Consider the following 27,922-nt stretch of genomic DNA (forward strand, 5'->3'; position numbering starts at 1 on the left):
ATTGATACCTGAGACATTTGTAACATTATTAATATTTGATAACTCAGTATACTAGGAAGGTCTCTACCTCATCCTACCTAACTCCGTGTGATTACAGTACAAAATATGGACCTTCTGACCTTGTAAAAGATACTTCATTTTTATCCTATTTCATATTCTAGTGTATGCTTGGTATTAAAACTCATTTGTTTTGAACTCTTATACACTGCTACTGGAAATATCAAATGGTATAATCACTTTGGAAAACAGTTTAGCAGTCTCTTAAAAAGTTAAACAAATACTTAGCATATATTCTAGCTCTTCCACTCCTGGGTATTTACCTAAGAGACATACCTTGGTATGGCGTGTCTGTACCAAGAATTATGTGCAAATTTTCCAATAGTAGCTTTGTTTGTAGTAGCCTCAAACTAAAAATAACCCAAATGTTCAACAACATGTGAATGTATAAACAAACTATTGTATATCCATATCCATATGATGGAATAATACTTGGTTATGAAAAGGAATGGAATATTGATATATGGTACAGCATGGAAGGATCTCAAAATAATTATGCTGACTGAAAGATGATACACACAAAAAAGTATATAATGTATGATTCCATTTATAGAAAATTCCAGAAAGTGCAATCTAATCCATAGTGCAGAAGAACAGATCAGTGGTTGCCTGGACTCAGAGGGTGAGAAGGACCTGAGGGAGGGACTACAAAGGAGCTGTCGGGAAGTGATGCCTTTGTACCTGTTTTAGTCAGTTTGGGCAGCTCTAACAATACCATAGACTGGGTGGCTTAAGCCTTAGAAATTTATTTCCTATAGTCCTGGAGGCTTGAAAATTTGAGATTATGGTGTCAGCTTGGTCACGTTCTAGTGAGGGCCATTTTCCTGGCTGGCAGATATCACCTTCTCACTGTATCCACATACGGTATCCACAGAGATATCATCTCTCTTATGTCTTTTCTTTTAAGGGCACCTATCCAATTCATGAGGTAAGTAAAATAAGTAAATAAATAATAATAGTAAATACAGTGGCAGGTCATGGGATCTCCAAGTGACTGCTGAATCTGGGGTTCACTGAGATGGCCCAGACTGAAGAAGAGCTATGGCCGAGGACTATGGAGAGATGCAGAAGGGCAGAACTGGACAATTTCAATGGTTTTCAATGCAAATTGGAGAAATAAGGGACCTAACTATGACTGGAGTTGCCATACTCACCCCTACCCCTTCTGTTTCTTGCAAGTAGCGTGACAACATCCATTCAGATCTCAAATAACGTATTAGCGTAGGAGAACCAGAAGTGCCCTGGGGAAGCATACACTTTAAGCCTCTGATGAGCAGAATCTCTGACAAAGTCATGAAAACCACTGTGAGACAGACAGCTACAAACTCTCAGGTCCTTTGTTGTTATTCCTGAAACAATAGATGATGTGTAGTTATTCCTAGCACATCTGCTTCTGTTCCTAATATATACTAGATATGCCTGGTCTGGAGGAGTAGGAAAGATCTTCAGCTGAACGGTTTAACTGTGTTGTCATTGTCATCATCATCCTCCTCCTCATCCTCATCATCACTGCTTCACTGAGTGCCTGTTACGCCGAGGGCTTTTCAAACATGTAATTTTCATAGTAACCTTCAGAGAAGACGTTCCTGAAAGCCTTTTCTCCCATCCCTCTTGCCCAGATTGTCAGAACTTCATTTTATGTGGCCTCATAGCATCCTGTACATCTCTCTAATGCTTGTGACTGTTGCAGTCATATAATGGATTACATAATTAGTTGATTAATATCTCTATCCCCTCTAAAATGTGACACTTACTCATAACATCGTGTACATACTTGAAACAATACTATTTGTTGAGTGAGTGAATGAATAAAATATCATCATAACATAAATTTTATGGTATGGCAATAAAGGCTCTGTAATACAGTGATTCCAAGTTCTGTCTGAAGATGTTTAGAGATAATTTTAATTTTAAACCAATTAAAAAGAAAACAACAGAAATATGAGCAATGAGACTGAAAACAAACATAGAAGTTGTTTGTTTTCTGTGTTGTAGATCAGCCAAATCAGAGAAAAATCCTCTGAGGCTGGCTATTCCAGGGATTGTTAAGCTCAATCAATTGATGAATACTTTTGTCAATGAGAGGCATGAGCTCCTTTTTTTAAAAAAGCAAAAGTAAAGACCTAGTGGTATTTATGGTGTCTGATCAGCATGCTGTTGAATAAATTATGAATCTTCTGTTACATTACAGCTGGCATGATAAAAACTAAGTAGTAATTGGACTTTATCCATAATGTACATCTTTTTATTGTAAGTTGCTCAATCAGCCAAGCACACATCATTAGCAAGTACGACTTTTATGATATACATCTTTAAATGAAGCATACTTAGATGATGCCTCTAACTAGTTTTCATCCTTATTATTAAATAGTGAAGAGTTCCCAAAGAAAATGCAATAGAATATAATTTAAATATTAATTGTTATTATATATGTATATCATATACATATTAAATATTAAAATTGTTCAGAGGAAAGATTTATAGTTATAATTCATTTCCCTTACCTAAAATAAAATCGTATTTTGCAATTTGTTTTAGAAGCTTGTTGTTGTTGTTAGTAACACTCACAACTCAGGAGAAATCATTAAAGTAAAATAGTCCTCAAGATAAGGCAAATTCCCCAAAATGTATTTGTGAATCAGGCCAGAACATATTCTTGCAAGCAAAACACTTGGCACTGATAGTGTTCAGAAATGTTCACTGGTATTTTATTTTTTTTTTTAATTAAAACAATTATTATTGAAGTATAGTTCACATATAATGTTTTATTAGTTCACATATACAATTTGACAATTCTATACATTATTCAGTGTTTACCATGGCAAGTCTAATCAGCATCTGTCACCATCCAGTGTTATTATAGTATTATTGACTATATTCCCTATGCTGTACTTTTCATCCCCATGAATTATTTGTTTTGGAACTGGAAGTTTGTACCTCTTAATCCATTTCACCTATCTCCTTCCCCCCTCCCCTCTAGCAGTCATCATTTTGTTCTCTATATTCAGGAGTCTTTTTGTTTTTGTTTGTTCATTTGTTTTGTTTTTTGGATTACATATACGAATGAAATCATATGGTATATGTCTTTCTCTGACTTATTTCACTTAGCATTATACTCTGTAGGTCCATTCATGTTGTAGCAAATGGCAAGATCTCATTCTTCTTTTATGGCTGAGTAATAATCCATTGTTTATATACCACATCTTTTTTATCTGTTCATCTAAGAATGGACACTTGGGTTGCTTCATATCTTGGCTATTGCAAATAACGCTGCAGTGAATATATGGGTACATATGTCTTTTCAAATTAGTGTTTTCATTTTCTCTGAGTAAATACCCAGGACGAGAATTACTGGATCATATGGTGTTTCTATATCCAAAATATATAAAAAAATACTTGTATAAATCAACACCAATAAAACCAAAAAATTTGATTAAAAAGTGGACAAAGGACCCAAACAGACATTTTTCCAAATACAGACACATGGCCAATAGACATATGAAAAGATGCTCGGTATCACTAATCATCAAGGAAATGCAAATCAAAACACAGTGAGATATCACCTCAAACCAATCCAAATGGCTAGTATTAAAAAAGACAAGAAGTGACAAGTGTTGGTGAGGATGTGGAGAAAAGGGAACACTTGTTCACTGTTGGTGGGAATGCAAATTGGTGCAACCACTATGGAAAGCAGTAAAGAGGTTCCTCAAAGAATTAAAAATAGAACTACTATCTGATAATTTCACTAATTCAAACAGATATACATTCACTGTTAACTTTAGATTATCACTGATGACATCTCTTGTTTATCCAGAACATTCTCAAAACAAGTAGGATTTCAGTCTTCAACTGGAAAGCATCATGATACAGTGTCTTAGGAAAACAGATATTTTCAGATCCTCAAGGAATACAGGCATATAAAGAATGTATCATAAATCTGTTTCTGGATACACAAACCATATGGATATTCTTGACAAAAGAAAAAATGATTTAATCAAAGAGGAAGAATATACAACAACCACTTCTTAGAAATAGCAGCAAGGTGAATTGTATACCTTGGTGCATTTTCCAAGAATATTCACAAATGATACAATGGTCTCCTTTTAAATACTCTTAAGGAACAATATGCTGACTGCTCTTTTTCCCCTGTCAAGTTAGTTTGGTAAAATTGCGTTCGGGGATTATGTTATGGAAGTGTTCCTATAAACTAAAATCTCTGAATATGCAATACACAAAATGAACTTAAAAAATGTTTCAGGGGTGCCTGGGTGGCTCAGTCGGTTAGGCATCTGACTCTTGATTTCGGCTCAGGTCATGATCTCAGGGTTGTGAGATCGAGCCCTGGGTCAGGCTCCATGCTGGGTGTGGAGCCTGCTTAAGATTCCATCTCTCTCTCTCTCCCTCTGCCCCTCCACCCCCCACTTCCCTAACTCCCTCTCCAAAATAAATAAATAAATAATTTAAAATGTTAAATGTTTCTACCCTCACCTGGTGGTGGATATTTGTTATTTTTTTAGATCTTCCTATATTCTGGGGACTCTCTAATATTTTGAGACAGAGTCCTCAGCCATTACCAAGACTGAAAACCCCTTCCCAGTCTTTTTTGTAACTTATCACAGCCAGATCCACTTAGGGCTTGCGTAATAGCGGCCTCCCTGATGACTCTGTCAGTTGGTGGCTGCAGGAGAAAGGAGTGACAGCTGACTGATGACAGTGTCTAGCAGTGTCTTGCTATGGGCTCGCAAGCTGGGGGTCACTGTCCAGTGGTGGGGGCCTCTGTTTTGTCACTCGAGGTATTTTATGACTGATGAACTTCCTCAGGCTCTCTGGTCCTCTCAAGATTTTGCAAGCTACTCAGATCTCTTTAAGTAAAATCCTTATGTTCATAAATTAGAATATGCTTCTGCTGCTTCTACCTAAGAACATTAAATGACACAAACTTTGCTCTCTACACTTTCATCAAATCTTGTCATTTCATGCTTCACATTGGCCTCTGTCATACCCAGTTTCTCATCTCCATTGGAATGATAACTACAGCTTCTTGGTAAAGTCTTTTCGGTCTTCTCCCATGATTTATCTTTTATAGACATCTCTTTAAAACACAATTGCTATCTGCTGCTTTCCTGTGGAGCCCCAAAATACTTCCGTAGTATCTTCTAAATGTTGTGAAGCTTTGGAATCAGATGGATATAAGCAAACATTGTTATCTTAGGCAGAGCTTTGCACCCTCTGGGCAATTGTCAGATGTCACTAAAGACAGTATTGGTAGTAAGTAGGTGTCAGGAACATTCTGGATGATAATAGAAGAAAAAGTGTATGCTTATACACATACATCAGTATGAAGTATATAATATGTAAGGTATAATGTAGGATATATGACATGATATATAATATGTAATATTCATTGTGTATTATTTAATATAATATACAGTGTTGAATAATGTTTGTATTCATTTATATAAATAAATTTTATTATATAACAGTCCACACCACTATTTTCTTACACCTTTGTATGTATGCATATGCAGTGTATAGTTTCTTTGTTAGTTTCCTTACTATACAGATGGGCTGGAGGTTGATATAGCAAACTGCTGCTTTTTTCCACATAAAGGAAAATATTGGCATGGGTTCTTTTTCAAGAGATTTTTACATTAATTCCTGAGGAACATAGATACTCCATATTAAAAAGAAAAATAGGTGGGAAAATTGATGCGTATGGAGGAGTCACTTTTTAGGTGTGTCCCTGAAGGGTAGACCTGTCTGTGGTGCTTTGGTTTTCTCCTGTTGGTGATATGTGGAGCTCCCATGGCCTCTGTTTCTGTCTTTTTTTTTTTTTCAGGACTCCTATCTGTTGACACTTCCTATTTGTAAAAGTTGCTGTAATACTTTTTTTTATTATTATGTTATGATAATCACCATACATTACATCATTAGTTTTTGATGTAGTGTTCCATGATTCATTGTTTGCGTAAAACACCCAGTGCTCCATGCAGTACGTGCCCTCTTTTTTTTTTAAAGATTTTTATTTATTTATTTATTTGAGAGAATGAGAGAGAGAGAGAGAGCATGAGAGAGGGTTGGGTCAGAGGGAGAAGCAGACTCCCTGCTGAGCAAGGAGCCCGATGCGGGACTAGATCCTGGGACTCCAGGATCATGACCTGAGCTGAAGGCAGTCGCTTAACCAACTGAGCCACCCAGGCGCTCCAATACGTGCCCTCTTTACTACCCATCACCAGGCTAACCCATCCCCCCACCCCCCTCCCCTCTAGAACCCTCAGTTTGTTTCTCAGAGTCCATGGTCTCTCATGGTTCATCTCCCCCTCCGATTTCCCCCCCTTCATTTTTTCCCTTCCTGCTATCTTCTTCTTCTTCTTCTTCTTTTTTTTTTTTTTAACATATAATGTATTATTTGTTTCAGGGGTACAGGTCTGTGATTCATCAGTCTTATATAATTCACAGCACTCATCATAGCACTGCAATACTTTCAGTTTCCTTCTTATTGGCTAACATTTGGCCCAGGCTCAGTGTTTTGGGAAGTGGGGGGCAGAAGGAAATGAGTTCAAGGTTTAGAAGTGACTTGGTCTCACTATTTTTGTATCCTTTCTGATTCACAGGAGCACATGCACCCCAACGTTTATAGCAGCACTATCTGCAATAGGCAAACTATGGAAAGAGCCCAAATGTCCATTGACTGATGAATGGGCAAAGAAGATGTGGTATTTATATGTGTGTGTGTGTGTGTGTGTGTGTGTGTGTGTGTGTGTATGATGGAATGATATATAAATGTATATATATGAATAAATGATATATATACATATATATGATCGAATATTACTAAGTCATCAAAAAGAATTAAAGCTTGCCATTTGCAATGATGTGGATGGAGCTAGAGTGTATTATGCTAAGCAAAGTAAGTCAGTCAGAGAAAGACAAACACCATATGATTTCACTCATATGTGGAATTTAAGAAACAAAACAGATGAACATAGGGGAAGTGAAGGAAAAGTAAAATAAGATAAAAACAGAGAGGGAAGCAAACTATAAGAGACTCTTAACTATAGGGAATAAACTGAGGGTTGCTGGAGGTGAGGTTGGTGGGGGGAATGGGGTAAATGGGTGATGGGCATTAAGGAGGGCACATGATGTAATGAGCAGTGGGTGTTATATGCACCTGATGAATCACTAAATTCTACCCCTGAAACTAATATTGTACTATATGTTAACTAACTTGAATTTAAATAAAATCTGGAAAGAGAAAAAAGAGTGACTTGGTCTCCCAGATTCAAGACAGTGGGTATTGTGCTGGGCTTGAGACATATGTAACCAAGGATATTTATAACAGAGGGGGAAGATCTTTTAAAACTGCTTTGAGAAAGTTTAATGCATGGAGTAATTTAAAATATACAGCGTCCTGCCAAAAAGAAGGTATTTGAAACTACTTTCAGAATAAGAAGACCATGGGAGAGATAGGCTTTTTTTTGAGGCCTGTTATATCGTATATCTAGATGGTAACGAGGTAACAGAAGCACATAGTAATTGTTTTGTTTGATTTTTTTTTTTTAATCAAAGAGAGCTTCCAACTCAAGAGGTAGAACAAAGCTGGCTAGCAGAAACTTGGTGCCTGAAAATATGTGGAAATAGTGAGTGAGCTCTTAGGTAATGAAGGGATGATTTCTTTTTTATTTTATTATTATTTCATTTCATTTCATTTCATTTCATTTCATTTCATTTCATTTCATTTTATTTATTTATTTGACAGAGAGAGACACAGTGAGAGAGGGAACACAAGCAGGGGGAGTGGGAGAGGGAGAAGCAGACTCCCCGCTGAGCAGGGAGCCAATGCGGGACTCCATCCCAGGACCCTGGGTTCATGACCTGAGCTGAAGGCAGATGCTTAACGACTGAGCTACCCAGGCTCCCCGAAGGGATGATTTCTTGTGAGTCCAGACTCACCATGCAGGGATGTTAGGATTTTTACAGATTCAAAGAACTGAAGAGTTCTAAGAGATTAAAAATAATTTTCCAGAAAGGGTAATAGAAGAATTTGTAAATTCCCAATTAGTAAACTTAACCTCAAACTCTTCAGCCAAATTTCAAAATAGATCATGAGACTGTGTGAACCTTCAGAAAAGCAGCAGTGATTATTAACAGGAGATGAGGCATGGCTTCATGCCAATCCAAGAGGAAATTGTGCTTCACTAACTTGTGCTAAGTTAATTAAATAAGGAGGCCATTAGACACAGGTGGTTCTAATGGCTTAGTAACCTACATAAACGAACCAAAGCTAAGCCTGTAATGCTTAACCTAGGTTAAGAAATCAAAACCTAAAGACAGCCAATCACAAACAGCCAAGTAAGCTTTCCTGAGCAAGGCAACCGCTTGTCTGTGGCTCCTGTTGATGGAATGCTTCTAACCAATTCTGGTTTGGCACGGTCCTATTCCAAGGCATTTTTGCTCAAATAAACTTAAAATTTTAATATGCCTCAGTTTACCACTTGGTATCTCTTTTTAAATAATTACTTGATTCAAGGGCATGCATGGAACTTTGTGTATGTGGTAAATTTGGACTTTTTTTTTTTATAAAATTACTTCTGATGGTCTTATGGAGTAGATGGAAAGTGTGGGCTTGATGGAGATAGCTTAGTTCTTAATTGTGAAATTAACTCATCAAGGACTGGTGCTTAGTGGGTCAGTATGTCTCCCTGTGGAGGGTTTCTAGTTATGTGTTGCAAAGTTTCATCCTTGGGCCTTGCCCCATTCAGAAGCATATCAGTGACTTGCATAAAGACTAGAAGGCCTACTTGTCAATTCTGTGTATATCTAAAGTAGTGGGATGGTTAAGAAAGAACAGGGAGGTATAGCACACCCTTTGGAGTCACACAGACTAGATAAGAATGCTGATTCCAAGGCAAGTCACTTTAAAGTTTTGGATTTCTGTTTCCTTATCTTTAAAATAACAACCAATTTTCTGTTATAAAACAGTAGATACTCACCGAATTGTTAACTGATTTCAACTTCTTAGTTGAAAGAATAAAGGTAAATACTTCAAGCAACTCAAAACTTGTTCTGTAATTAACAGGGTGATTATTTATTATGTACTAGTATAAAACTAAACTTTATTGAAATTAATCACTTATACAACATATAACTGTGCATGAGAGCAAAAGAGATTCTGAAGGATTTGCTGACTGATTTTCAGTTGACAGTATTCTATTGCTGACAAAACAGACCTTATTCTAGGCTGCATATTTAATAATAACATGAATTAAGTACAAAGTACCATGTTTAGTTTGAGCACTTTGTTTTGGAGAGAACATTGACAAAACGGGAGTTCAGTCCAGTGATGGATCTTGAAACCTTATCTTTTGAAGAACAGTTGACAAAATGGACTGTGTTTAACCTGGAAATAAGAAAATAGAACTCCCTTGAGGTATTTTTGATAAAACTGCCTAAGGTTGAGAGAATAGAGGTATTTGGTGTGGCTCCAAAATGCACAACAAAAGCCATCTGGTACCATTTACAAGCATTAATTAGAACTTCCTTATAATTTAAGCTACTCAGATGATGGAACCTGTCTCATTGGAGGTTGAGCCCCCGTTGCTGAAGGTTTTCAAGCTGGATAAGCACTCAACAGAGATGAATTGGGTGGCATTATTGCATGGGGTTTTTGGAAACTCTTCCTCTTGGAATTGGAGTTCTATAAATCAATTAAACAAGACCTCCAGAACTTGAATAGATTGCTTAGGTAGAGCAGAAAATCTGGGTACTTTTTTGTTTCAGGGGCAGAAAAGATTCAGGAAAGTCTGGCAGCATGAAAATTAGGATTTTAGGGGTGAAGGCTGGGGATTATATTAGGAGTAATATAAGACCAGCCACATAACTTAAAAAAAATTTAAACAAGAAAACATGGAGTACAAACCATTCCTGTTTAGAGAGTGTGTTTGAAGTAAAACATGATTCAGTTGGGAGAAGAAACAAATTCCTACCCTTATGGAGAATTTCTCCCTCACAACAGTCAGGGATTGATTAGCCTGTTTTTAAGTTCAGGGCAGCCAGTGATACCAAAGTGACCCCAAAGAATCTGTAGTACGTTGAGCAAATTTTAATAATAAAAGTTTGTCTGTTTGTTTCCTTCCCCTCCCCCCAAACATCTATAATCTTAAATTCTGAATTAAAGTTTCACATTTTAAGGAATCACATTCTTTGGTCCCTAAAATTTATTATTTATTTCAATTATTCAATTATTTATTATTTATTTCGAAACCTATTAGAAGTCATGAATTATGTTCAGCAGCCACATTTTTCCAACTAAATTTTTTTAAAGTACTCAAAAAATAAGTCCATGGGAGTATACATATTATAAATTATAGTTAGTACTTCTACTCCTGCTGAGGTTGAGAAAAAAGTCACATATTTCCTTACATCTGAAGAGCATGACATTGATTCCCGTATTGTCAGCACCGTTCAGCATCAGTGAGATTCATGGACAATACCCATGGAAAGAAAGCCACAGTTGAGGTACTTACCATACCTGTGAGAATGATGACTGTAAGAGCAAATGAGGCTAAAATGGTATTGAGCAAGTGTCATCCTGTGATATTCTATTTCCCCTGCTCCTTGAATACTTATTTTGGGACGTGTTAACAGTGTCATCGTTTTTCACTGATTGAGAAAGCTGTCGAAGAGAACCGGAAGTCAGGACAAAGGCCAAATTAGAGCCTACAGTGAACATAGTGGGGCAGTGGGGAGGGCTTACTGAAGGCACTCTATGGTGCGGGCTGATCTGACGTCGCACACTGAAGAGAAAGGATACGGTCACAAGCCTATGGACTCGGGATTGAAGTCAGTGTTGCTTCTCCTGTTCTCCTCCCCCTCCTTTTTCTCCTCCTGCTCTTTCTTCTCTTTTCTCCTTACCTTCTTCCCTCTTCCTATTACTCCCCTTCCTTCTTCTTTTTTAAATATTGCTTTCATTATGAAATATAATATGAAACCAGGAGAGTCCATAAAGCTGAAAATATGGTTTAATGAATATTATAAAGCACAAATTCATGCAGTCATCACCAGGTCAAGGAAAAGAACATTGACAGATCTTCTAATTATAACCTCTCCCACTCCCCAGTTCCTTTCATTTTTCTTTAAAATTTTACCCCTCTGGGGGCACCTGAGTGGCTCAGTCATTGAGCGTCTGCCTTCGGCTCAGGTCATGATCCCAGAGTCCTGGGATCAAGTCCCGCATCGGGCTCCCTGTTCCGCGGGAAGCCTGCTTCTCCCTCTCCCACTCCCCCTGCTGTGTTCCTACTCTATCTCTCTGTCAAATAAATAAATAAAATCTTAAAAAAAAAAATTACCCCTATGGGGTGCCTGGCTGGCTCAGTTGGTGGAGAATGTGACTTTTGATCTCAGGGTTGTGAGTTTGAGCCCCACACTGGGTGTAGAGATTATTTAAAAATAAAATCTTAAAAAAATAGAATAAAAAATAAAATTTTACCACTACGTATGTACACCGAAACAATATTGGTTGGTCTTACCTGATTTTGACTTTCATATAAATTTAATCATACTATAGGTACTTTAGTGACTTGCCTTTTTTCATGATTTATTTACTTTAATGATTTACTCATGTTATTGTGTATAGTTGTAGTTTGTTTATTCTCATTGCTATAAAATATTCTATTATGTGTTTATACTACAATTTATCTATTCTGCTGTTAGTGGACTTTTGGGTTGTTTCTAGTTTTGGCTGTCAAGAAAAGTGCTGCAAAGAACATTATTGTACAAATATATCTCTTGATGTCCCTGTTCATGAGTTTCCCTAGAGTGGAATTTCTATAGCATGTGAGTTTCTTCAGCTTCACTAGAAAAGGCCAAATGCTTTCCAAAGCATTTTTTAAAATCAATTTATATTCATATTAGAAGGGCATGAGAGGCTCTGTTTCTTAATTCTCAAAAACATGTCCCATTCCCAGGTTTCAACAAGAAGCAGTCAGGAGTATGTGTAGCGTCTTTAATTGTGTGTTTGTTTTTTTTATTTCCCTCATTATTAACAAGGTACACCACCTTTTCATGTATTTTCACCATTTAGATTTACTCTTTGTGAAGCATCTATATAAATTTTATGTCTATCTATATTCTGGATACTAGTCCTTTGTCTGTTACATGTATTGCAAATTCTTTTCCCATCCACTGTCTTCCTTTTTTTCCTATCTTTATGATGTCTTTAATGAACAGAAGTACTTTATTTGAATATAGTCACGTTTAGTTGAGTTCTGGAATTAAGCTAACTTTCTCTGGAAAGAATCTGTATTTGCTTCTGCTGGGCACAAGGTGACACTTTGAATGTAGCACCAACCAAGCTTAAGGCTTGAATTTCTTTGGAGGCTCTTCATAATGCCAATTTGGGCTGCAAATCCATTCTATTTCACCTGTACCCTAAATTTAAGTTGGGATTCCAAAAGGAAACAATACTTGCTTCTGCCAGGGTGATCTCCTGTTAAATCCTCCACTCTGTGTCAGTCTGGGGCTTTGATTTTGGTCACCTTCTGCTAGTGAGGCCATGAAGACAAAAGGTCAAATATGTAGGAATTTTAAAATTTGTCAGAACTGGCTAATGGACTCATGGAAAGAAAACTTCCATGCTAGCTTATCTCTCTGGGTTCCTGCAGTATTGAGCTAATGATTCCTTATTATCTTGTCAGTTCTTTGATACTTTTAAAGTGATTTATTTAAAAAAAAGCCTATCCAGCATATATATATATATATACACCCCCAGTGGAGGAAGATTGGTTTGAAGCTCTAGTTCGTCATTATGGCAAACTGGCAGTTCTCCAGTGGTTCTTTATCAAGAGTGTACATCAGAACCGAATAGCATCTTCCCCATTTTAGCCCCTCAATTATGCATTCCTGGGTCCCACCGTGGACATTCTGATTCATTATGTCTGTGAGATAGATAAGTCTCCCTAGATGATTCTGTTCTGCAGAATAAGTATCATTGTAAAAACAAAATCAATCTATCTGCAAAAAAATAGAGTATTCTAATTTATGAATTTAAAGCAGATTATAATCAACAAATTAGAGGGGTAATTTAGATTTGCCTAGATTGCATTTGGATCCAGGATGAGCCAAAAGTCACCAGACAGTATATGTTAACTAGATGAGGAGCTCCTGTAGCCAGTTTTCTATGCAGATTCTTCAGCATGAAGAAGCACAGGGGAAAAATTAGGTTTTAGTTGCTTAGTTCCCAGCCCATTGTCCATTCTGTGGCTCCTGTGAGGTGCAAACCATGTCTTGAGTACCTTGAACACTTGTGGAAGACCCTGGGACACCATCCAAGGCCATGGGAACTACATTTCCTGGATGTGAAGCTTTTGATTTTTATTCTCCCTACCACAAGGAACACAAAATTAACAATAATCACAACCACCCCTCCTCATTACTAATCTGTAATTTACTTTTAAAATACTTCAGTATAGAGAGTAATATGTGTGTGCTGAAGTTGACTCTCCACTGTAGGCATAGTTATTTATATAAGAAGGACTTTTAAGGGGAGTCTGCAATCTAAAATGATCACTAAGAACACTTCAAATATTGAACCACAAAACTCATATATACAAATGTATAAATATATATGAACTACATACAGATATGAACCATAGAATTCATTAATTAGTAAAATGGATGCTAGAATTCTTCAGTGGTGAGACAAGTGCGGTTTGTTAGGAGTTGTATAGGTACCTCCATCGTTGGAATGAAGTGTATAAGAATCTTGCAAACAGAACAGCTAACCCCTTCAGAGTAAAGCCCCTTGATTGAGAATTCCAGTGGGTCCACTCAAAGAGCATTCTGTCTTTTTATTTGACTAGAGGACTAGCTGATTCTTGTGGAATGGTAAATCTTTCATGCAGAGTGGTATGTGAAGTGCCTAAAAAGACTAAGAGAGGGGAGGGGTGCCTGGGTGGTACAATTGGTTAAGAGTCCGACTCTTAGTTTTGACTCAGGTGGTGATCACAAGCCTGTGAGATCAAGCCCTGCATCGGGCTCTGTGTTCAGCACAGAGTTTGCTTGGATTCTTTCTCCCTCCTCCTCCCCCACTTCCCCCTCTTCCTCCACCTCCTTCTCCTCCCCCTCCCCCTCCTCTTCCTCTCTCTCCCAAATAAATAAATCTTAAAAAACGAAGACTAAGAGAGGGGAGTTGAAGAGTCTATAGTAACAGGTGGCATGATGGTGTATGCCTTCTTGCTAATGCTTGTTTGAACTTGTGGTCTAGCTCAGTCTAGGACTTGTTTTCATTAAAATACATTTTGCTGATTATCCGATGCTACTCATATGTTTATCAAAAGAATTGGGCAGTTGTGCCTGGCCCAATTGTAAATCAGTTTGAAACACCTCTTTTCCCATTTTCCTTCAGGAACCTCTATTTCAGGAAACGCACTTGTCTTGCTCACAAGAGGAAGGAGAACTCTTTTCTGTGTACAGGAAGGCTTCTTTTATTTATTGAATCCTGTGCTCCCTTTTTATTTTACCTGTTAGACCACTGGCTAATATAATGATATCAGTGACAGCCTGAGTTGATACCATGACAGGCAAATAGTCAAAAGTAATAAAATCAAGCCCGAGCACTCTAAAAGTGCAGTAGTGTGGTGCTATTTAGACTGGAAGCAAATATTTCACCTACCTCAGCAGATTCTGAGTACACTCCAGCCTTCTAGAGAAATGATGAAGACTTGTTTTTTTGAGTACAGTTAATTATCTAACTCAGTCATCCCAACAACCAGATGAGAAATGTGTTCTTATTCCCACTTTGTGGATAAGCAATCCAAGGTTCAGACAATGCCAAATTAGTTGATGAATTTGAACATTGAGCCCAGGGCTTTAAAATGCCTCTGCTTTTGATGGCCTACTCTATTGCTTTCAGTAATTATTGATGTTTATTATGGTGACTTTAAGCTAATGTTTAAAATTTCAAGTTATGTTTAACAAAGTTATACTTAATTTTCTATTTTATTTTTTATTTTTTTTTAAAGATAACATTTTCTGTTTTAAAGAGATTTCAACACTGGTTACTTAAGAGGTTAAAATGGTAATTAAAATTAAAACATAAAATCTAGCGAACAAGGATGTGCCTAGGACCACCAATTCTATAAGTTTATTTAAGATAAACTTTTACAATGTAACTATATAAATATAAGCTACCAAAACAAAAACTAACAAGAAGCTATTATTATATATCTATTAATACAGTAGATGTAATACATATATATAATATATATATGTGTATATATATATATAATATATATATGTTGCAAAGGATCTAGAAGGACTGAAGTGGAATGAGTTATGTTGTAAGGCTCAGTAGAATGGAGCTTCTGGGTAGTAATCAAGAAATAATTCCCCAATATGTATTTTAGCTAATGTGTTGAGTGTTAGTTGACGGTGAGAAAATTCTGGTCGGTGAAATCTAAGTGTCCCTTTAAAGTGAATTTGAAATCCAGAAGCTGTTCTAATGAACCACTGGTGCAAGCAGGATTGAACTGTGTGAGCTCTCTCATTGGCATAACTCAGCGACTCTGCAAAGTAGAATGCAGAACAATTTCTCCAATGTGAAGAAAGAGGGAATTTGGGGTTGGCTGAATGGAAGGCTGCCTTTTAAAAAGAAAATAAGAGTGCTATTGAAAACTGCTATCATACAAAAATAGTAAACCATGCTGTTTGCCCATTCACTGGACACAACAGTCTCTTATTTAATAACATTGGGGAGGTCTGTATTTCTGAAGGCTTTGCCTGTGTTTACAATCAAGTGTAGGTCAGCCAGATTATTTTAACTTTTGTCCATAAGCCTCTGACTGTGAAAAAATTGAAATTTCTTTTAATAAATAAGAAATATTTGCCAGTGAATAACATGCAGTTTCTTAGTCATAAAGGAAAATATATGTGTGGAGTTTTCTGTAGGAGTGCTCTCTTTTAAGAGTTTTCACTCAGTGAATTTTGCCACAACGCACCAGTTCTTTGCTCACGTGAGGTTGGCACCTTCAACACACAATCCCAACTTCTGCCACTGAGCCTGTGGCTCTTCTATTTTCTGTGTGTTTGGTGGGCTCTCATGTTTCTTACGTGAAAGTACAGTGTTGTGCATCTGAATAGAAGCCTCCCTTTTGTGCTAAAATAACTCCCAAACTTTCTGAGTGTCACTAAGTTGCACAAACTCCAAACCACTGCCAAAATGAGGAGGGCTAGTGCTGCAGTTCATTCCCCCTCTGTGGTGGCTTCTGGAATGATTACATTTTCAAATTAGTATTAGGACAGTGGTTAAAATTACCTGAAGTGTGAAGATGCTTAACGCATGTTTTTGAATGTGACCAGTTTAATCATGGAGCTTCCTTTCATACTAATAGAAAGATTGCTATTTTTAAATTAATTAGAGTCCATTATATGAGCCCTGTGCCTTCCACACACCAGGTGATTCACATGCTGTTTGAGGCGAATTCCATGTGTACTTGGCATGGTCTCAATTACTCTTTTTCATTTTTTTCTCTTCTTTAGTTTGCTTCCTACGAATATGTCTCACCTCACTAGCACCTTCCACCCTTACTGCCTATGTACCAATCTCAGTATTGTGTACTAACTACAGTTGTGGAACCTTTAAAACCCAACACAATTACAAGTCTCCTTAGACTTTAGAACCCTGTGATGGTTAAGACCAAAATGACCACATGTGACGAATGGACACCATCTGTACAATGTTGACATACTATTGCTCTGTAGCACAGCTTTATTCTTATATGTAAAGTTTATAAATTGAGAATTCCTTTTTTTTTTAAAGATTTTATTTATTTGTCAGAGAGAGAGAGAGAGATTGAAAGAGGGAACATAAGCAGGGGGAGCGGCAGACAGAGGGAGAAACAGACTCCCTGCTGAGCAAGGAGCCTGATGTAGGACTCAATCCCAGGACCCTGGGATCATGACCTGAGCCGAAGGCAGACACTTAACCAACTGAGCCACCCTGGTGCCCCTAAATTGAGAATTCTTAAGGGTAGGAACTCTTGTATTTAAAAACTTATTTCTATTGGAAGGGAATGTGCTTCTATCAAATGAATATAACTGCAGTATGAAAAATAATTGTTGTGACAATTCAAGAGTGATAGATTAAGGTTTCAAATCATCATGTTCTGCATCTGAAGAGGGAGGCCTCTCTTGGTCCCAGCTTTGGAGAAATCAGAAATTATATGAAAGCTCTGCATTTTAACATATTGGCCAACAAGATAAAGTATGAACTACACCCAACACCTTGGTGGAATTTGAACATTTTGTGCTCTAAAACTCAGTTAAGGAATTGACTTTTTATATATAGGATATAAATAAGTCCTGATCTTGCAATTAAACTTCTACAGTTATACATTTGCCAGCTGCCTGTAAATGTAGAAAAAGAAGTAAAATACACCCTGCTCAATCCCTTCCCTCCTTGGCTTCCTCAGAGAGAGAACAGGCTTTTACTAAAAGAAATGTCTGAGATCTCTGACCTCCTGCTGAACTGCCAGCTATGTCTGGAAGTCTTATTCTCATGGTTTGCTGGGTCACCACGGTTTGAAGACTCACTGTAGCCACCTTGGAGTCATGTCTGGACAACTGCTCAGGTTTGGCTCATACACTATGGTCTTTCCACTCTCTGTGGTTAGCATTTCCACCCTCTTTCCTTCCTGTCTTTCCTTCCTCCCTCCTTTCCTTTCTTTTCCATTCCTTTCCTTTCCAACCAAGAGAAATAATAATAATAATAATAAATAATAAACCAAGCTCTTTCCTTTTGAACCAAGAAAAATAATTTTTTTTTGAAGTAGACATACAATGTTCAGTTGCTTTCAGGTATACAACATAGTGATTCGACAATTCTGTACATTCCTCAGTGCTCACCATGCTAACTCTAGTTACTGTCTCTCACCACCCAAAGTTATTACAATATTATTGACTACATTCCCTATGCTGTACGTTGCTGTGACTTGTTTTTATAACTTGAAATTTGTGCCTCTTAACCCCCTCCCCCTATTTCGCTCATTCCCCCACACACCCCTCTGCTCTGACAACCACTTTCACTTTTCTCTTCTTTCACATTCTTCACTCTGCTCATTGATGTATCTTCTTTTTTCCTTTCCATGCTTTTATCCTCCTCTCTTGGTGAGAAGAGCTTTTTATTTACCCCATAGAAAACTATAATTTTGGCAGAAAATTACGGGCTTTTGAGCAGAGCATTCAGAAAGTGAGGCACACCCAGGAAACAGACCTTGTATCCTGGCATTTCATAGCTCCTAGAACCATTCCTCATCTCCTCTTGAGTCTGTTCTTCCCCTAGATTCCTAATTTTAAAGAACGTCAACATGAACCGTCTGGTGGCTCAATCCCCATATCTGAGCGTTGTCCCCACTCTGCCATTTCCCTGTGCACGCTTCACCCTCCTTATCCAATCTGCTGCCCCTCACTGTTCCCCCTCTGCTCTGCCCTTGGGAAGGCCCTCAGCATTTCCTGTGTGGGTCATTGCTGCTCTACTCTCACTCCCTTTAAGCCAGTCTGTGGGAAACCTCATTTATGATCAGGCCATGTTTTTATTTAAAAACAAAAAAACAATCAAACTCTTTTGTGTCCACAATAAAAACAAAAAGTCTTTGTTGTAGCAATCAAGGACTATTCTCTGCCTAGTTCTCCTGCCATTTTCCTGAAATATGATTTGATATGGCTACACTCAATCCTTAGTCACTCTCATGGAGCATATATATTTGTACATGCCCCTCGCTCTTTGTGCAGCTTCACCTCATGCTTCAAAACTCAGGTGAGATGACACTTTGTCCATGTAGCTTTCAGGTAGAGCTGGGTACCCCCCTCATCCATGCTCCCTTGGCATCCTGCATTAGCTTCGTCATTGTGAAGACTGCATGGTTCTCAAGCTCTCTTACTAGACTGGGAGCTCCTTGAAAGCAGGAAAGAGCTTTCATTCCAGAATCCTTAGGAGTTAATGTGATGCTTGTCTGTATGCCCAGGCACCATGTTAGAACCTGAGACTGGTGAAACAGCTAACCGACTTCACTTACTCATTAAGGGGGATATGGAGCTTAGCTGTTCCAGCTTACTAGCAATATGATGTTAACTTTGCTGATCTTTGTTGATAACTATATACAATATCTTACAATTATTATTTTTTATATAGTTGAAAACTCTGGGTTATAATTATATGATTTTTAGTCTTTTGACTACACAGATAAATAAATCTAAAAAAGATGGAGTTTATATGATAAGGGTGCTGTGGTCTGAATGTGTCTTCCTTGAAGTTTCATATGCTAAAATCCTAATGCCCAGTGTATTAGGAGGTGTGGCCTTTGGGAGGTGCTTAAGTCACTAGAGTAGAACCGTCCTGAATGGTATGAGTGCTCTTTCAAAAGAAAAAAAAATTTTTGAATATAGTTGACACATAATGTTACATTACCTTCAGGTATACAGCATAGTGACTTGACATTTCTATACATTATGCAGTGCCCACCACAAGTGTAGCTACCATCTGTCATCATACATCACTATTAAAATATCATTGACTGTATTCCCTATGCTGTACCTTTTATTCCTGAGACTTATTCATTCCATAACTGGAAGCCTATAACTTTCACTCCCCTTCACCCATTTTGCCCATCCCCCCCATCTCCATCCCCTCTGGCAACCATCAGTTTGTTCTCTGTATTTATAGGTCTGATACTATTTTTTTCCTTGTTTATCCATTTGTGTTGTTTTTTTGGATTAGTGTTCTTATAAAAAGAGACCCCACAGAGCTCCCTATCCCGTTCCGCCCCATGAAGAAGCAGAAGCAGAATGCCATCCAGAAGAGGGCCCTCACCCGATCATGCTGGCACTCTGATCTTGACTGGATTAGATCTTGACTAGAACTGTGAGAATAAATTCTGTTGTTTATAAGCCACCCTCCCTAAACGGACTAAGACACAGGGGCTTCAAAGTTGAAAAGTCTGTTCTACCAGATAATATATTTAAGTTAAAAGAAGCATAGAAATTGGTCCATGGCCACTCTACCCTTTTCATAAAATTCATGACAGCTATCTCAAAGGGCAGTTGATGAGTCCTGAGCCTGTCACATAATTTCTGAAATAACACATCTCTCAAGTAAGGGACTACTACTGTGGTTTTGCCACTGTGCAGGCTCGCAGAGCTTTGTCTGCAGAACCTCAGGCTTTCTAATTACTTGGTAAAGACTCTAGCCTGCAGTGAGGTTAGGAAGGACCAATGGCAAAGTTCCTTCAATCACATGAGTATTCCATATCCACACTGGTCCTGTTTTGTTCCATCAAGGATAGAATAAAGGACAGACATAGGGCAGTTTTGGTGAAAGTTTTGTCTTGCTTTAAAGTAATATCCAAAGAATGTTAGTTTTTTTTTTTGAAATGTTGCTTTTATTCTTGAAAGTTTCATTTGTAAAAGAGGAACTACCATGTGTATGTTTTCAAAATGTACAAAAAGAAATCCTCAAAATCTTGAATATACCTTCATCACTGATCAACTTTTGATTTAAATTTTGATTTAAAAACATAGAAAGTCTTTATGCACAGTACAGAGAAAGAACACTTCAAACAGACTTTGGCAGCATGTGTCATTGTTTCTAAATGTAAAGTTTTTAAACATAGCTTGGTACAACAGTTTGTTACAGTTAAAATTCAGTTTGTGTCACTTTTAGAAATCTAAACATTGTTTCTCTGTCATATGTCTTTGAAATGATATCATATGTTCTAGAAACTCAGTGGGGGTATTGAGAGTGCCAGAACTTACTAGAGGAAAAAATATATATGTATTACCATTATAGATATAGATAAATATATGACTATATCAAGATATTTTTTCCTGTTTTTTTTTTCTCATTAGGCTATGAAACTGTAATGTCACACTAACTATGTACACACTAACTATAAAAATTGAGTGAAAAATGTGTGTGGCAATTGGTAAATCTCCACTCTATCTGCACATCTATGACACTGTGACCTAGGCATTATGTGGCTATGCTGATTGGGTGGAGAGCTAAAGAGAAAGCTGGTTGTTCACAGGGTCAAAAGCAAGCCAAAGTCTGAAAGTGAGATCAAGGCTATTGAGTAAGAAGGCTCTGTCCCAGCACATTTGAGAACAAGCAAAAAATGCGGGCTCAGGATATCATGCCAAGGGCCAGGGAGTCATCAGCTTCCTCCAGGCAGTGTTTTAGGGAGCAGGAGGTCAGTAATTCACAAAGAACCAGGGAGGATCCAAGTTTACAGGCTGAGGCTTTAAGACCAAGTTTTTAGGAACCGTGTAATTACAAATGCAGAAACTGGTTGAAAAACTTTTTCTTGAGGAACTTGGTACACCAAACCATATTGACCAGGGGTGGGTTTGGTTTTATCCAGGACTCACACGGTACCACCAGGGTTTATCTCCTGGCTTAGTTAAACTTACATTTGGCTCCAGTCTACACAGTGAGCCCCTAAAGTCCAGTCTCTCCCTTTATGATTCCAAGGTTCCAAATTGGAATTAACCAATTAACTATTAACTATTAAAAACAAATAACCTGTGGCCTGTTGGCTTTATAAGTCAATCATACGAAACTTTTAAGGAACTCCAATTCCTATTGTTGAAAGTTGTTCCAGAAAATTGAAATTAGCAAAAGCTGTCCAGCTCACTAACTGAGACTAGTTACATCTTAACTTTAAAGCCTGATGAGCACAACAGAGGAAAAATCATTATAGGTCTGTTTTTCATGTGATGTAGACACCACAACCCAAAGTAAACCAATAGCTAAGCAGATCCTATAGTGTATTATAGGATCCTATAGTGTGTTACAAATAATGCATCATGATAAAGTAGAACTTGATATCTGATATTTTAAAAAAAGGATAATTCATCTATTAGATCAAAGAAGAAAAAAAATCAAATGATTATCTTGACTGATCCCAGGAAAGCATTTGATAAGGTTCAATACCTGTTTATGAAAAATATATCTTGGGAATAAAGAAGTAGAATGGTGCTTCTTAATTTAGGAAGTATCATGTGCAAAAAACTTGTAGAAATATTATATTTCATGGAGAAGTTTAGTACATATTTCGGAACATTAAAAAGTGAGTAGGTAAAGAACAACACTTTAGAAAAAAGAAAAAAAAAGAAATGGAAATATTGGAATGAGAGAGGTAAAGCTCTCGCTATTTGTAGATGAAATGACCATCTATCTTTTTTATTTTAATAATTTTTTATTGTTATGTTAATCACCATACATTACATCATTAGTTTTTGATGTAGTGTTCCATGATTCATTGTTTGTGCATAACACCCAGTGCTCCACGCAGAATGTGCCCTCTTTAATACCCATCACCAGGCTAACCCACCCCCCCACCCCCCTCCCCTCTAGAACCCTCAGTTTGTTTTTCAGAGTCCATCAGAAATGACCATCTATCTTAAAAGAAAAAGCCTGAAGATTTTACAGGCAAACTACTAGAACCATTAAAAGAGTCAACTAAGGTCCGGGATGCAAGATCAGCTTTCATAAATCAGTAATATTTTTCTATACTAGGAGACATCAACTAGACATTACAGTGGAAAAAAAAAAGCAATACAAAGCATTAAATATCTGGAAGTTAACATAATTGAGTTTGTATAAGGCTTCCATGGGGAATATTACAACTTTAATAAAAAATATAATAGATGTTTATAAAAAAAGACAGTCCATGCTCTTAGGATGATATAATTTAATATTATAAAGATGTCAAACTTCCCTAAATTAACCTTGATCACAGTTTCAGTTAGATTTAAAAATACTAATTTTATTACAAATATTTTATGGAAAAATACAGATTCAGAAGGAAATGAATCAACTTCAAGAAGAGGAAAACAGAGATTTGGCCATCAAATATTAAGATGATACCAAGTCATAATAATTTTTTTTAAGTTTTATTGGTATAAGAACAGAGAGGTAGACTGAAAAGATTGAATGAAATGCTCAGAACTAAACTGATATATATGGGAAAATTTTATATATGATAAAAAATTGTACCACAGATCAATGAGGAACAGATGGATTAATTAGTAGATGATATTGGGAAAACTGGCTTATAATATGGAAAAAATAAAACATGCATTTTTAATCTAATACACAAAGGTGTATTCCAAATAGATGAAAGACCTAAGTATGAAAGCTAAAATTATAAATTGAATCAAAAAAAATTAGGAGACTGTCTTGTAATGGAGAGAAGGAAGAAGGCCATCTTAAAATTCCAAAACAGAAATCATAAAATGAAAAATTGATGAATTTGATGACATAACTTACAGGATTTCTGCTCACTAAAGGACACCATCAGGGAAGTTAATAAACATGTGTCTAAATGGGTGAAGATATTCCTAATATCTAAAACCTAATATGTAGAATACAAAGAGTTCCAAACAATCAACTACAGAAAGAAAGCAAAACCAAAAGAAAAATAAACAAACGATATGAACAGTTAACTTACAGAGGAAGAAACTCCTAATGCCCACAACATCAAATCATTTTGTAATTAGATAAATGCAAACTAAAGGAATTTTGAGATGTCACCTTTTACCTACTAAAATGCAAAAAAACATTAAAGCTGGATAATGCCAAGTACTGGTGAGGATTTGATAATTAGGAAGCCTCAGGCATTGCTGGTCAAAGTGTAGACTGGTGTAGCCATCCTAGGGAGCAATCTGGTACTATTTAGTTAAATTGAACTATACAAATATTATAACTCAGCAGTTTGGGTACATATGGCCTCAAGAAATTTCTTACATAGCTACATGAGGAGCAGGGATCAACATATTTATTGTAGTATTGTTTGGGGGGGCAGTAAGTTGGTAGAAATCTGGGTGTCATCACTAGAAAAGTAGATAAGTAGTTTATAGTGGACACCAAGGATTAGAATGAAGCTGGTAGAAACTATGGATTTGATGTGCATATAGCAACATGGATACATCTCAAAAGCAAAAAAGGACTAAAACGATATGTTGCATAATGTTATTTTTATAAATCAAATATATGCATGCATATACAAACCAAAGATACACACAAAGCATTTTACAATGGCTTTTCCTGGGGTGGAGAGAGAAAAGGAAGTAAGTTATAGGAATAAAAGAGAAAGAGAAAAAAAAGACACACCAAAGGAAGCAGGAAGCATAGATATCATTTCCAAAAGAAGGAAGAATGAATCCTATCTGCTAGAAATAGCAAATGTCTACTGTCTCAGGAATATCTCAAGAAGTCAGGATATCAAAAGTATACTAACAAAATATGTGATGCTGTATGAACACCAGCCTCCTTTGACTTCATTTATGGATATTATCACACTGAGAACTACTCAAGGACCCGGACCCCTAAAATGTGGGGAAGGATGGCCAGCTACTTAAATTTAAGGAGAAGGTTTGGAAAGCATTAGCAGAATGGATTCTGAAATACTCATCATGGCACAGTAAATTAGAAACTAATCATTCTGGCTCTTTTTTTTTGCTCTTCTTCTTTCTTTTATATGCCGCTTAATTTTGTCTATATTGCCATTTACATTTTTTGGCTCTGTCCTTTCACGATTTTTTTCACCACATCAACTTGTCTTCCAATTTGCTTTTTCCTTTCTCTCTATATTAAAAAAAAAGAAAAAAATGTACCGTCTTGTTATTTCTCCTTCTACATTTTTCCTGTTCCCAACAGTCACATAAGGTCTCTCCCCATTTCTTTTTACTAAGAGGTTGATTTTCCTCAGCCTGGAGATCTGTCCTGCACACCTCCCACACTCTATTCCTATATATGACTTCGGGAGGATAATGGTGGGAGGGAATAAACTGCTAGGTTACTTGATCTTATTTTCATGCATATATTTTGGCAATAGAAAGTAAAGGTTATGAAAAAAATCAGGCTTCAAGAAAGTTTTTTTCTAAGTACATTTCTTTTACTTTTTTTTTTTTTTTTTAAGTACTGTAGGTTGTTCTTTGATGATTTCACAGTTGGAAAAATTAAATTGAATCACTTATCAATTAATATCCTATTTTGGCCTTTGGCCTTATGTTAAGTTGGTGATGCCCTCACAGGTCCTCAAAAATGAGGCCCACATAAGAAGTTGTTACCTGATTCCTATTTCTAATTGGTGCAAACATTTGAGAGAGCCTGGATATAATAAAAAAAAAAAATTGTTCATCCCTGGAGAGGAATGCAAATAAAAAGTTCTTGTTTTTAGAAATCCAGCTGCCCGCCTTACCTCCAGCCATTATTCTAGCTTTTCCTGCAGGTTTATAAGGAAGTTGCAGCCCACTTTTACTAATTATGTCATCCTTTCCTAAAGAGTTGAGCACCATTTCCTTGAGGAAAATAATTTAATTTATTATCTTTTTTTTTTATGATGGAGAACTCAAGAATCTCTTCTTTGTCTCAGCCTCTGGGACTTAGGGGGCAAGATGGCACATTATATAGTACTCAGTGGTATGCTGGTAAATGTTTAACAAGAAATGCTGAAAAAACTATTGAAGTTTTAATGATATAAAATGTAATATAGAATATAATTTACAAATAATAATAAAATGTGCAATACCCTTTATTATAAATTCCATATAGCCAATTATATCTCATAGAATAATTTTGTCTATTTTTTTAAACTCTTGTATCTTATGGTTGCAACCTATGTTTGCAAATGATAAACAATTGTAGTTCTGACATGACCCTTGGTGTATAATTTTATGTGAATGAGTAAGATGAAAATGAAGCAACAGAGGTGGATGTCAGGACTTACCATGTTCATCAGTGACATGAATGAGTTCTTTGCTGAACCAAATAATAGTTTTGAATACTGGAAAAAAGTTTTCCCAGTTTGTGTGTGTATATGTCTGTATGTATGCATGTGTGTGCTGTTCACATGGCAGTGGTGGCTTCAGGGCTGGCAAGAGAGCACAAATGCTAATTATACAGCTTGAGTCATGCTTGCTTATATCCTATTGGCTAAAGCAAGTCACATGGCCAATCTCAGAGCACTAAAAATTACAGGATAGCTAAATGGACATGGTTACAGGGAAGGAAATAATTAGTGGTCATTTTTATGTGTTTCATCCATCATAGATGCCTTCAGCCCCATGTCACAGAAAGCCCACAGAACAATACTGAGCCATCAGGCACATAAATATATTTAACACGGAGTTTGTAGGTACGGGGCTCTAGGGTCTCCTCTGCTGCTCCACAGCCTCAGGTTGTGGGGATAGTATCTCTATGATTCCTTTGCCTTTATCCCCTTGGTCATAAGATGGTTGCCCATATTCTAGACATTTTGGCCTTACAAAATTTGAATAAAAGCAGAAGATATCTGAGGGATCAAGGCAGTGAGAAAGCTTCATTTGCATGCCTCATCCTTTTTTTAAGCTTTAATTAAATGCCAGTTAGTTAACATACAGTGTAATATTAGTTTCAGGTGGACAATATAGTAATTTAGCACTTCCATGTATCACCCAGTGATACAGATAGCCACTTTTTTTTGCACATAGGTAAGGAAGCTGACACAAGCCTGGATCCGTAATGACCAGTAAGTAGGTACTTGAGCGAAGTGTGCCTGACCTGTGTGCGGGACCTTGGTGGTGGTCTTTCCATGGTTTTATCTTGGTGCTCAGGGCTGTACCATGGTGGAGGAAGCACCTCTACCTGCACACCATCCCAACATAGACATATATGCGCACATACAGATGTATCTGGCATATATTCTAACCTGAATAGGCTGTGAAATTCCATCCTAGAACGCAGAGCACAGCCCAGAGCCTGGTTCTTGTCTGTCTGTATAACTGCCTCCTTGTCACACCTCCATTTTTCCCTCCTTTCCTGTGTGAAGGTGGGACTACAGTCTGGCACATAACATGGTATGAGCCGGCTGGCTACAGAGTGGGAGAAGAGATATGGAATAGTACTTCCAAGAGAACGGCAGAACTAAATCCTTCTGTTATACAATAGCTTCCCCCCCCTTAATAACAAAGGGATTATACGTATGTAGTGAGAAGCTTGAAAAATGCAAAAAAGCACAAAAGATAATACAGCCTTTCATAATCCCATTGCCAGATATATCTTCAGTTGATATTTTTGGATTCTCCTCAAGTCCTTTTTGTATGAATGCCTTTATTTTTAACAACATATGGGTTTCATTGTCTATACTCTTTTATGATCTTTTTCACTTACCGGAGCATCATGGCAATTTTTCACAACATTAAAGATTTTATTTCCGCCATTTGTTCATTTGTTCAGAACATATTTATTGAGAACTTCTTTTGTGATTGGCATTGAATTTTAAAGGTGGTATAGGAATACATTAAAATGACTCATCTTTGTGTCTTTAATTTTCTATTGATGGCTATTAATTCATTCAATAGAAAAATATGCATTGAGCACTTCTTATGTACCTGGAATATACTAGGTGCTGAGGACGTAGAAGTGAATGATGCGTATAAGACCCCTGCTTCCTGTATATTGAAGGAAATCACAGTCAGAGTCTCCATGTAAATATATGCACAGGAAAGGTGACAACCTATGTATGATCTCTTTCCATCAAGATTGCCATCTTCTTGATACTTGTTAGAAGTTTTGGTTCTTCCATTGCTCTGTCCACTCCCATGTTCAGGGTAATATGGATTAAATTCCCTTTGTACTTTACTATTGTTTCAGAATTTGTGGAAATGAAACTTTATTTTTTAATTTTTTTTGGATATGAAACTTTAATATGTATGCTTCATCTGTCATCCTGGACCAGAGGCTTATTGGCTTAAAGGATTAGAAAGGACTTCCCCAATCAGACAGATATACTCTTATATTTCTTTCTCATTTATTTATTTAACTATTTGTCTT

General features: G+C 36.9%; 1 protein-coding gene across 3 annotated transcripts in view; it reads left to right on the forward strand.

Annotated features, from left to right (window-relative positions):
- Positions 1–27,922, forward strand: part of PRKD1 (protein kinase D1) — a 317,471-nt gene that overhangs the window by 116,769 nt on the left and 172,780 nt on the right. The window contains exon 3 of one of the 3 annotated variants that reach the window (XM_088025056.1): positions 10,880–10,899. The exons of the other annotated variants lie outside the window; for them this stretch is intronic. The gene's annotated coding sequence lies outside the window, so the exon portion shown is untranslated. The remainder of the gene's footprint in view (positions 1–10,879; positions 10,900–27,922) is intronic. 3 annotated transcript variants of the gene reach the window in all.

Source organism: Eumetopias jubatus, unplaced genomic scaffold, assembly GCF_037043125.1.
Source record: "Eumetopias jubatus isolate StellerSeaLion01/CBP00866 unplaced genomic scaffold, mEumJub1_p1.0 scaffold_7, whole genome shotgun sequence".
Taxonomy (NCBI): Eukaryota; Metazoa; Chordata; class Mammalia; order Carnivora; family Otariidae; genus Eumetopias; species Eumetopias jubatus.